A 12,470-nucleotide genomic window follows, 5' to 3' on the forward strand; every position below is an offset into this window, starting at 1 on the left:
AAAATGTCATTGGTAATTTGATAGGGATTGCATTGAACCTGTAGATTGCTTTGAGTAGTATAGTCATTTTCACAATATTGATTCTTCCAATCCAAGAACATGGTATATCTCTCCATCTGTTTGTGTCATCTTTGATTTCTTTCATCAGTATCCTATAGTTTTCCGAGTACACATATTTTGCCTCCTCAGGTAGGTTTATTCCTAGGTATTTTATTCTTTTTGATGCAATGGTAAATGGGATTTTTCCTTAATTTCTCTTTCTGATCTTTCATTGTTAGTGTATACGAATGCAAGAGATTTCTGTGCATTGATTTTGTATCCTGCAACATTATCAAATTCATTGATTATCTCTAGTAGTTTTCTAGTGGCATCTTTAGGATTTTCTATGTAAAGTATCAGGCCATCTGCAAAGACAGTTTTACTCCTTCTTTTCCAATTTGTATTCGTTTTATTCCTTTTTCTTCTTTGATTTCCATGCCTAGGACTTTGAAAACTATGTGAATAATAATGGCGAGAGTGGGCATCCTTGTCTTGTTCCTGAGCTTAGAGGAAATGCTTTCAGTTTTTCACCATTGAGAATGATATTTACTATGGGTTTGTTGTATATGGTCTTTATTATATTGAGGTAGGTTCACTCTATATCCACTTTCTGGAGAGTTTTTATCATAAATGGCTGTTGAATTTTGTCAAAAGATTTTTTCTGCATCTATTGAGTTGATCATATGGTTTTTATTCTTCAATTTGTTAATATGGTTTATCATATTGATTGATTTGCATATATTGAAGAATCCTTGCATTACTGGGATAAATCCCACTTGATCATGGTGTATGATCCTTTTAATGTGTTGCTGGATTCTCTTTTCTACTATTTTTGGGGGATTTTTGCATCTATATTCATCAGTGATATTGGTCTGTAATTTTATTTTTTTTGTAGTATCTTTGGTGTTGGTATCAGGTTGATGGTGGCCTTGTAGAATGAGCTTGGGAGTATTCCTTCCTGTGCAACTTTTTGGAAGAGTATGAGAAGGATTTGGTGTTAGGTCTTCTCTAAATGTTTGATAGAATTCACTTGTGAAGCCATCTGGTCCTGGAGTTTTGTTTGCTAGAAGACTTTTAATCACAGTTTCAATTTCATTACTTGTGATTGGTCAGTTCATATTTTCTGTTTCTTCCTCATTCAGCCTTGGAAGGTTATACCTTTCTAAGAATTGGTCCATTTCTTCCTAGTTCAGTCTTGGAAGGTTATATCACATATGACTTTTTGAATTTTGCTATTAGAACAAAATGGGATTTGGTACTAGATGCATGTTGCATAAAGATTGTGTAAATGACCTTTTAAATAGATGAGTCTGTGTGTCTCTATGGCTCAAGACATGGAGAGAGTTTTCACAGTTAAAGTGTGAATACAGTGACTGGATCTTCCTTCTTATTTTATACCTTAAGATCAAGAGCACTTTCTTTCTCATCTAATATATTCACTGGAATAACTTAATATGACTTTTCTTTCAGGTAGTGAATTGTTATTGGTTGTTTTCTTACATGATAACTTCACTTGTCTTCTCAGACTATTTGGGGGGATAAAAATGCAGATAACGTTTTTGAATAAAAATGAGTCAAATATTTATATTTATTCAATATGATGAATTGAATACATTAAAATCTAGCGGTGGGATATTCAGCTTTTAATCCATTGTATTTCGTGGCTGCTCTAGGATACTGGTTAACATCCAGTTTCTGAACCAAACTTGCTTAGCCATGTGTTAGCTGGCTAATGCTAAACACATTTGGTAAAATTGGAATAAAGAAGTGCCTACTTTGTAAAGTAGTTAATAAAAATTAAATGAATTAATACATATAAAGCATTTACAGTGCCAGGCACCTGGTCAGTACTCTATATGTGCTGGCTAGTACTGTTCCCAAGTAGTAAAAGGAAGAGGTCTGTTTTCTGGTGAAAAGTTCTGGGGGGATATTTCTAATTTGCAAGGAGTACTTTTTTAAAATGTATTTTCCATGCATAGATAAATGACAGGGTGAAAAGGAGACACAACTAATCATATTCTCAAATTGCTTTTTTGAATAACCTTGTGGCATAGACCCAAACTCAAATTCATTTCCATTTTCTCTGAGGATAAACATCTCATCTCCAAGTCACTACTTTTAATGCAGCTTCAGGCTTTTTCTAGCTTTAAGGCACTTTGTAGCTTCAATCAAAGACGACTCAAAGAGTTGACTCTTAGGACTTGAAAGCTCTAGTTCTTTACACATTTCTCTGATAAAGGCAATTCCTTCATCCCTTCCCATTTCCTTCTAGGCAACAGGCCTTTGTGTTGCCTTAACCCTTAGTTAACACTCTGATTTAAACCTGACATCTGTTTCTTAGAATTTCCTGGGAAAATTATGTGCCATGTACAAGAGACCCTATAGTTCTTTCATTCCTCTCTCCAAAGCCATATTTATAAAGTTTGGGAAAATGTAGGGAATTCCCTGGCGATCCAGTGGTTAGGACTTAGCATTTTCACTGTCAGGGCCCCGGCTTCAATCCCTGGTCTGGAAACTAGGATCCTGCAAGCCTCGCAGCACGGCCACCCCCCCCCCCACAAAAAAATGTTTGGGCAAATGTAATAGACTATCCCATAAATTCACATTTATACAATTGTGTTACTTTTCATTACAATCAGGATACACTGTTACATTGTCAATATGTTTTTCATAATGTCTGTGTTTCATGATGTACCTACACTTTAGAGTCGCCCTGCTAGATTTAATGGAGCCATAACTTAGGTAAATTTGCTGATAAGACCAATTACATTATACTATTATTTAAAAAGCAGAAAACATGATTATTTCAGAATTATATACATATTGCAGCATATTTTAAAAGCAATAAGTAGTCACAAGGTGACTACTGTAACATTTAAAATAGATTCTCTTGTGTCACAGATATTTTTTTATTAAGAAAAAGAACCCATATTATTTGAAGTAAAAACAAAATATAGAAATATAATGTAGACAGAAAAGAATGTAAATTCCCAGTGTACAGAGATAACTACTGTTAACTCTAATAACATAGTTAACATATAAAGTATTTATGACATATTTTAAACATCATTCATTGTATGTCATACAATAAGTATGGCAACATGTTAATATTGTATATATTATTTTCTAAAAAAACTTGTATTCTATGACGTGTACTCTGTTATGACCTTCTTTATACAATGAACAGTATATATTTACCCTTTCCCATATTGCAGAATACTCTTTGAGAAAATTATTTAATTATACTTAATGTTCCATATGTTTCTTAACCATTTCTCTATCATGAAATATTTAAGTTGCTTTCAATATTACACTACTACTATAAGTGATGTTGCAATGAACATTTACACTCATAACTTTTATATGCCTCCTTTTATTTTGCAATAAGAAATTTCCTAAAACTAGACATTTAAGTCAAAAAGCCTAGACTTTTAAACAATTTGATTAAATGGTAACAGATTATGATTTTGAAGTGAGATTTATTTATTTAGATGTGTGAAAATAATAGTGATTGTAGAGCATTTGGAAATTAGTGAAATGTATAAGGAAAAATTAAATCACTTATAATCTGGTCACCTAATATTTATTCAAAAATTTTAATATATGTAGTAATTGTTACATGTGTGTATATATCTGTGTTTCTGTGTTTGTATGTGTATATATATGTGTATGTATGTATTTAGAAAGAGAGAGAGAGATATGAAATGCAGATACAACCTTTCCATATTATATATATATTTCATTCTTATTATTCACTGTAGTTATGTTCTATACAATGACAATGAACACTGAATTAATGAATACTGAACCATTGCTCCTGGACATAATTAGGTCTCTGTGAGCCTCTGCTCATAACATCTTCATTAACTGATCAATACATAATATTGTTTTACCTGTGCATCTCTTAAAAGACATTTTGTTTAATATATATTGTTGATTCATGAACATTGAACTCAACAGCACTATTGCTCATGCTTGAATGAAGCTTGTCTAACACACATATTTTCTCAGTGAAATAGATCATAGCCCTCTTGCACTTAGGAACAATTCACAGCACTTCAGCACTATACTTGAGAGCTATTTTAAACAGCAAAATCACCAGCAAAAAGAGTGAAAAGGTGACACTACACAGGAAAAAAAGAATACTTTTTTACAGTATGAGAGCTGAAACAAGAAGGCAGAATGTGGTCTTGTCTGCCTCAGCTGGGAACCTGAGTTTCAGGCAACTTAAATTTTTTGCTACACAGCACATGTCTGAGTTACTGTGAAAGTATCTGAATATTGATTTGAGATTTAAAATAAATTTTAAAGAGTAAGCAGATGGCAAATATGGAATCCATAAATAATGTGAATTGACCGTAGATATTTATATCAATATAGAGAGAGATAAGTGACTTTATATCTAAATGTGGCATAGCTTCTCCATAACCAGAAATAATATAACCTCATTTGTAGCAGAAAAATAGTCACACTTTGTTCCAGGGGCTAAAGATAAAATATGTGCTGATTTTGACCATTAGATTGCCTCTCTGATTATATCAGAGATATGGATGCACCAAAGTTCTTTCCTTCTGATCTTCACTCCTGCATTTCAACGCTCACCCAATCTCACACACATCTTGCACTAGGGTATTCTGGCTCTTGCCTCTTAAGGTCAAATTGATTTACCATATGGCCAAGCTTAGTAAAACTCTGCCTAGATCTTCAGTGTTCAGGTTTGACCATGAGTCTAGCCAATACCAACCACTTCTCTCTGCATAACTATAACATCCTATTTGACAAATTACCCACTAGTGACTAGCACTGATGATCCAGAAGCAGCATAAGTAAACAAAAGGACAACAAACTCCATTTTGATCTACATGATTAATTCTCACATTCTGATTAATTTTACTGAGATCTCCCGGATGTAAATTTCTGGGGAGGGAGTCATTACAGGATATGAACATGTTTAAAGCACTAAGTATGCATTGACTTGACAAATTAACTTCCAGAAAGTTGGCAGAAGTGTACATTTCCATTAGTGGTCTATGATAATACATATTTTTTTTCCACTGTGTTCTTACTGAAACTTTTAACTTTGCAATTTTGTAAAAAAACACATTAAAATTCAAGTTTTCTTATAAATAGTGAGTTTGAATTTACTTTTAATTAATTATTAGATTTTACATATTTTTTTCTATGAATTATTATTTTTTGGTCTCCCTATTTTATTGGGATATGTGTTTTATTTATAGATTTCCATTAGTACATTGATGATTGAAACTATTAAATTCAGTCTGCTTCTTTATGCTACAACCCTGAATTTTACTTCCTCTAAATATTTTCTGAATTGATCTATGAAATTAGAAACAAATGTGCACTTAATATACATTATCATCTCTACCTAAGAAACAATTTTGAGTATGATTTTATACGTCAACCCTTCTACCTACCTCACCCCAATTCTCTCCTACGAAAAAACTTTTGAATCAAACATTTACTATAGTAAAAATCAGAGCACCATTCTGACATTTACGTAAAGTATAAAACATATAAAACATAAAACATATATGAAAATTAGGAAAGGTAAGGAAAATAAATCAAAGGTGATTTATTTCTTCAAGTATTTTTACCATCTTTTGATTTTTATGGCGACATAACTCTTTGTTCTCAGACTAATTCCTGCCAGTTCCTTTCCTGCCACATTGCTAGCAAGAAGTTCTATACCATTTAAAGTTTTATCTCTACCCAGTCTCTAAAGCAATATTAAACCTGTATGGTTGTATACTTAACAGTACCTTCGCTAGATATAGAGTGTAAAAATGAATTGCTCTTCAATCACTGTTAGTGTGCTTACTGACCCATGCCCTGGTATTTCCCCAGCAGACCAGAACTCTTCCCCAGAAGCTTGTACTTTCTTGTATAGGATCCTATTTGTATTAAAGCTAACCTCATTTCATAATCCTTGCCTTACCCATGAAGGTCATCTTGAGTCATGATCTTCAGAACATTATGTTCTAATAACTCCAGCCTAAACTGAGATGTTTCATTGAAGTGATTTCATACATTCTCTTAGCTTAATAATACAAATATTTTAAACATTTAAAATATTGTCACCATAATACTGTACAATTTGCTACTTTATTTTATTAGTTATACATGACTGTATGCATTACTATTTCATTTACTATTTGATTCCTCTATTATTATGTTGGGAATAAACCTATTCAGCATTTATTCATGTATTAGTATGTATCAAATACAATTATAGATATAGGTGCCCAGAAAAAAATCTTGCTCACAGTTCGGCACGTTTATGTACAAACACATTAGCGAAAATTTTGCTCTGGACTATCTTTTAAAAAACATTTCATCCATGCAGCATATAGTGTCTCTCTCTGGAGCAGATGTATATAATGTCCAGGGAAATAATATATCTCCCTCCATGGCAATTTGGTCATGTTTGCTATCAGCCCCATATATAAGACCAGGGTTTCCTAATCTCAGGGTGTCTTCTCTATGACACATTCTCCTGAATGTGTAGGTCACTTGGCACTCATCACATTAACACTGAAGATTGGGGTTTAAGGATCCATCACAGTAATGTTGCTCTGATTATTACACTGCTGTTAGTAATAAATTGTCTTTTGTCTCCAACCCAAGAGTCTCATATCTTCTCCCAATATCTATGAAACTGGAAAGATAACTTGTCATCTTGCAAGTATGCTAAAATTTCAGGCCCTTCACAGTTCCCCACAATAGGTTGTATACAAGATTGCCAGGCTCTTCAAAATAACGATACCCTAAATTTGTAGATTGTTTTCGTATAGATAATTTCATTTAATATTTACAACACCTCTGAAATGTAAAACTAATGTTGTTAGTTTTTAATCATGATACAGAGGGACTTAGTTAACCTCAATAAAATTTAATTTTTTATGTAAAAATGATATAATTACTACCTCATGAGATCTTTATGCAAAGTAAAATAGTTGATGAACATAAATTGCTTAGTATTGTACCTGACACAGAGTTAGTCCTTGGTATCTGTAAAATTGCATCCCTCCTTCCATTATTCTGAGACATTCTAATCATCCAATTTCTTATTCAAAGTGGTTCTCCTTGATAACACTTTCTATTGTGCTCTCTCATTTCTTTATGCCATCAATGTATTACTTATAAATTACTAACATGCTTTTGTACATGTCACTTTCTTAAATCTTCATGTAGATTATAAGCACTTTCAGAGCTGAGTTTAAATCACATGCATCCTATTTTTCTACCAGAATATCTAATAAAATCAAGTCCACATTGGAGATTAACATCTGATAAGTATACCCTAAAAGCTCAATGTATTAAACCAGGACATATTGGGCCAGTGAATAAATAATTTTGGACATACTTATTTTAAATTGTTTCATAGATCAATTTTTGTAATTGTTTGTGTTTTCTTCTTTTATCATTTTAGAAAAAAATATGGATATTTATTTCCAGAAATGTACAAAGAATGTTACCTTACATTAGGAAAACTTCCACAAAGTAATTGTTCTTGTGATACATATAGTATGAAAGATGTCCACAAATCTGGGCACCTTGCCAATGGTGTATGGTTGACTTTCCCAAATGTAGTATCATAGAAGAGTAAGTTAGTAATTATGAGCAGAAGAGAGTTCTTTATGTTATAATGTAAGCACCATCAATGTAATTACAACTAGGAAACAGTATCCTTGGAAATGGCACAAATCTTTATCTAATTTGACTTATGCTTCTATTCATCTGTCTGAGTCCTAAAATTTTATTTGAGATATTTGTGTTTATAGCAGACAAAGTATTCAGAGTAATTTTAAAACTCAAGAACATATATTATTAGATATGTAAATACAGATAGTTTAGATCTAGATATTCTGTATTTTGGAAGTTTCCAGAACTATGCCAAATAATATTAAAATATTAAAATAGAGAACTACTAATTGTGCTGTCATTGTTCCAAGTAAGTAGAAAATAGGTACACTAGGATAAAAAACAGAATGGAAATACAGTTCAGTCAACCTTTAAAGAGAAACATCTGAAATTAGTCCACCAAAAGTAAGTAGGTTAGTAAGAAGTGTCATAGAGCATAACTATTTAAGACACTTTTTGTAAATTAACCTTGAAATTAAGTTGACATTAAAATTAACCTTTTGTTCCAGAAGACACATCAAACAGTTTTGAAGAAAATGTGTCCTCCTTTATTTTGACATGGTGGAAATTATCAAAATCAGAATAGTGTTTACAATACAATTCCAATATAACTGGAATAAAGAATTATTAAGTAAGTAATGAATTTGCATGTCATATAGCAATTTTATAGAAGTTTTTCTAACTTTTTTCAAAAATTACAAAATAATTTAGATATTCAATTTAATATCATGTACTATATAACCAAACTAAAATACTGAATTTGAATGATATGTTAACACTGTATGATGATAAAATGAGCACTATGTCAAAGAACAAACTATTAGTATCTATAAAAATTATAGCATAAAATTTGATTTTTATTTGTTTGACTCCATTTTTTGTGAATTGCACAAGAGTAATACTTGGAAAGAAAATGAAGAGACCATTTTAAACCATATAAAAACTTAAATTAATTAGCATGGAATTACTATTTTTGAATAAATATCTATAATTAGTTTTGGGGATAATTATTGTGCAAGTAGGTGACACTATTTAATTGATAGTTTTGGTGTGTCACTACTAGACAATGAATGTTCCATGATACCTTGTTTCTTGTATAACCAAGAAAATGTGCATTTTTAGAGAAAACAAATCACAATTAGTTGTAAAATGTGCAACAGATGGTGGAACTTATAATCACGCTATCAGACTAATAGTTTACTGTCTGCATTTTGGAATTTGCTTTTCCCAAAAGAAGATGTTGGGTTGAAGCCATATTGACAGCTGGTACATTCCTAATGTAGTTAGTTTTATATACTTCATCTATTAAATCCTGTACATTCTCCAAAATAACAGATGACAATTGCATTGACCACCTGGGAAAAGGCAATTCCAATAGAAAGAGAAAATTGATCCTCTCTTTTGATGATTGTAGAGTTGCTTACTGCTTTTTCTATTTTTGGTGACACCATTAAGCACCAGCACATTAGTTGCTTTAAAACAGTACACATTTTTGACCACAGATAATGATTAAGAATAATCTATGGACAGCTAACAGATACTTTACCTACCATAATTCTTAAACATGTAAAAATGCTTTGTAGAATATCAATTCAAATGAATATTTACAATATATGTTCTATAGATGCTACAATGAAATATCAATTAGATAATGAATTTCTCTAATATAAACAAACATATCTCACAGGCAGTTGAATGGTGTATTATCGTTTGTATGAATCTGATTAATTTTTGCAGAAAGTGAAGTTATTCTTTGTAATAAAACATAATGTCTGATACTATCAGGTTGAATAAAATATATTATGAAGTTTCTTTGGTTTCAGTAAAGCAAGAGATAATAGATAATTAAGACAAGAGGATAATAAACTATAATGGCATGAAAAACATGTGCTACAAAACTATGATTTTGACTTGTTTGTATCACTGAGAATTGCATATCTTTCTAATAAAATCTGCCTATGTCAGTGTATAGCTATTCATAAGAATCATATGTATTTAGGGATTTATAAAAACTCAAGGTCTAGTACAATATTATTAGCTAATAAAATAGTTCTATTTCTTACACAGAAATGTTATTTCTTTTCAAATTTTTCAAAAATAAGTAAAATGTATTTTAATCTTAAATGACTCACAAGACAACAGTATAGACACTTTCAAACAATATGAGACTTTAATTAATACTGCAATATTTTCATTTATATCAGGTATATGCCCAAAATAATTGATTTTAAAATATGTGAAATGAAAGGTTTTGAGAGGAATAAGATTGTTTAACTGATTAATAGTACTATTATGGGAATATTTATATATGAAGCTAAAATATTACATTCATTTTTGCAATTTAATATAACTAAATTATAGCATTTGAGCTTTATGTTAGTTATCAATTATCAGAATATTAGTGCATAAATCATATGAAATACCAAATAAAATGGCAATAAAAACTCCTTTAAATAAGCCATAATATATGGATAATAGTGAAATATAATCAGGAATATAGGATATGGTACATATATACAATGGAATATTACTCAGTCATAAAAAGGAATGAAATTGGGTCATTTGTAGAGACATGGATGGACCTAGAGACTGTCATATAGAGTGAAGTAAGTCAGAAAGAGAAAAACAAATATTGTATATTAACACATATATGTGGAATCTAGAAAAATGGGACAGATGAACTGGTTTGCAAGGCAGAAATAGAGACACAGATGTAGAGAACAAATGTATGGAAACCAAGGGGGGAAAGCAGGGGCAAGTGGTGGTGGTGGTGGGATGAATTGGGAGACTGGGATTGACATATAGACACCAATATGTATAAAATGGATAACTAATAAGAACCTCCTGTATATAAAAAAAAAAACAAAAACAAAACTGATGGATGCTAATGGTCAATAAAAAAAATTAATTCATACAAGAATATACCTACTTCTCCAGGTTTTTCAATTAAGTAGCTGTAATCAAAATGTGACTAAAACACCAGATATATTACACAGTCTTTAATCTTTCCAATTCAGCATTTTCTTCAATGTTTAAAATTCTATTTATATATAATACCAAGTTTACTTTATGATAGCATATTAAATCTAATATTAATTTTAAAAGCATTAATAATATTTAAGCATGTGTGCAATTACTTTTTCTCACCTCTACAACAAAATTACTTGGAACTAAAATGATACCTTATTATTAATGTACAATTATCATTGTATATCATATTTTAATATATGATTGGGTATGTAACTAAAATAACTTACATCAAAATCAGAATTATGCACTGTACATTATACTTCAATGTACAAACTAATGTGTAAGAACCTGTGAAATTCAAAAATGATAAATTAAAATAATTACAATATGCATACAATGAATTGTAAAAAGAGGCAGATGTAGGATGCTACATCTCAGAATACTTGCAGTTATCTAAGTAAATTATCATAAAATTCTCATAAACTTATTATTCTACATAACCTATATAGGAATGAGAAGGCAGGACTTTGAAATGAAATAATATGATTCTAAGTAGTGGGTCAGATAATCACTGTTGTTGCCAAAGGCTGTCTCTACATTTAGAGTTTAAATAATTTGTCAGTTTAATAGTCTGTAGGAAAAGTTCTTCTGTCATTGAGAGGAAAACCTACTAAAGTCTATATTTCTCACTAACTTTAACTAAAAATTCCACACAACATCTAAAAAGGAACTACTAAAGATAAAGCTGAATAGTAGAATGGAATCAAAACTTAGAGAATGACCTACAAAGTATGTGTTTCTCACTTTTCCCCTCTTATCTTTGCAGAGTTTGCCCTGAGGGCAGTACTAGTCTCAGAGCTGTGGGGAAGGCAGATGACTAAGAGGGAGAGAGGTCCAGTTTACTGGCCAGAGGAACCAGAGGTAAAGGCAGCAATAAGCCAGGTAGTGGGGGGAGGGGAAAACTCAGAGAGTAAAGTGTGCACAAAGCAGCACAGCAAACACACTGAAAACTGAACTTGTATTTAATCTGGCCCAAGTATCAGATTAAACCCAGAGTGACAAGCATATGGAACTGATCCAAAGAAGATTTAGAAATAGAATCTATATTTAAACCATAGTCCATTTTCAGATTAAATGAGTGAAATGTGTAGAAATCAAACAAAAACAGTGTAGTAAATCATTTGGAAAACGAGCTGAAATTGGAACTCACTGAGGAGATGTAGACAATGATGGGAAAAAAAAAAGGAAGAAAAAACAGCTGAGTTGATTGACACTATAACATTAAAATGCAGGGAAAAAAAGAGTTGTAATAAGACTGGAGTCTCTACAACATAACATTCAAGGTATCCTGGATGTAATACAATATTACTTAACATACAAAGAATTTAGCAAATATCATCAACTCCCAAAGAAAGGATAATCAATAGATGCTAGCCCTAAGAAGACCCAGATGTTGGAATTATCAGAAAAATAATTTAAACTAGCTATTATAACTAAATTCTATTACATAAATGTAAACATGCTTGAAATAAATGGAAAGATAAATACTGTGAGGAGAAAAGTCTGTAAAATGTTTAGTAATTATGGAATTGAAAAATACCAATATTGGAAATAAAATATCCTTCAGATGTTTATAGTAAAATGAAGATGGCAGCAGAAGGAATCAGAGAATTTTAAAATAGATGAATAAGAATTTTCCAAGTTGAAGTACAGAAAGAGAGAGGGAATGAAAGAGGAAAATTAAATGAACAAAACTTCAGAAAAATGTAAAATTAAAGAAGAGAAAAATTAAGGTATTA

The sequence above is a fragment of the Balaenoptera physalus genome, assembly GCF_965194825.1.
Source record: "Balaenoptera physalus genome assembly, chromosome: 9".
Taxonomy (NCBI): Eukaryota; Metazoa; Chordata; class Mammalia; order Artiodactyla; family Balaenopteridae; genus Balaenoptera; species Balaenoptera physalus.